Here is a 1,450-nt window from a genome sequence, read left to right on the forward strand (position 1 = left end):
ATAAAATGGCACATGAGTGATCAGAAGGGGAATAATCTTTCAGAATCTTTTTTTTCTAGATTTTCCTCCTTTAAAATTGGGTGTGTCTTATACGCCGGAGCGTCTTATACGCCGAAAAATACGGTATTCTGTGAAATCAAAGCTGCACAACAGTTTGTTTTTTTGTGAAATAAAAACAATGAGGGGTGTCAATCACCCATGTGCGTTTAATGTTTTTTGAAAACCTGATTGTGTTTTTTTTTGAAAGCGTAACAAAAAATCAGTCCACAATCATAAGAATTGGCAAGACAACTATGACTCTAATAGACTCTATGGGTCTAATAGCCCACCAGCAACATAACTACCTCCTAGACTAAGAGTAATTGACAATGATAATCTAAATCCTTGACACCAACACCTAAGGTTGCATTTCTACTGTGGCTGCAGAATGGTTAACTGACGGTAACTCCACCAACTTCACCCTCACAATTCCTAGGGGCAACTTTAATCCATTTGGTGGATAAGTGCTTGCTGCTAGGGATTGTCAGGGTTAAGTGGGCAGAGTTGCTGTCAGCTAGCAGACTTTGCGTATATGCAGCTTTATAGGCCTATTGATAAAGAAGTCCTAATCGCATAGCAAATTTAAACTTTTTTTTTTTCATCTGATAGCCAAATCAGCCAAATGTCAGATCAGATTTTTCGAACAAAACACATTTACACTAAAATGTCAACCAGAAACCTAATTGATTTGAATGGAGTTACTCATTGGCATATGTGCGAAAAGTATACATGACCCATTCATTTCCATTGCAACTAAGTATTCTTCATAAATATGGGGGTCATGGTAACCCATGACTAGTACTGAGCTCTATCAAGCGATCTCTACAAAGGCAAGTATGTTGATCGCCACTTTATATATGTGCCAACAAGTAGTATTATTACCAGATCATACCAGCACAGTGGCTCAGAGGTAAGCACTTTGGCCTTTGCAGGTCCCAGGTTTGAATCTCAGCCAGGACACTATCTGCATGGAGTTTGCAGGTTTCCCCATTTCTGCTTGGGTTTCCTCTGGGTACTCCAGTTTCCTCCCACATTCCTAAAATATGCAGTTAGGTTAATTGGCTTCTCCCCATAAATATCCTCAGACTGTAATAAAAACATATGACTATGGTAGGGACATTAGATTGTGAGCCCTAGGTGAGGGACGCCAGTGACATGACTAATATATATCGGCGTTATATAAATACTGTATAATAATAATAATCATTCGTTGACTTACCTTGTTTCCCCTATGATAAGGCACTCTTATATTTTTTGAAATGCCAAAATATGCACTAGGTCTTATTTTCAGGGGGATGTCTTATTTTATGGTTGAAAATCACTCATGATCACTCATGTGCCATTCATTGTCCCCTTCTGATCACTCTGTGCCATTCATTGTCCCCTTCTGATCACTCATGTGCCATTCATT

Source organism: Pyxicephalus adspersus, chromosome 5 (genome assembly GCF_032062135.1).
Source record: "Pyxicephalus adspersus chromosome 5, UCB_Pads_2.0, whole genome shotgun sequence".
Taxonomy (NCBI): domain Eukaryota; kingdom Metazoa; phylum Chordata; class Amphibia; order Anura; family Pyxicephalidae; genus Pyxicephalus; species Pyxicephalus adspersus.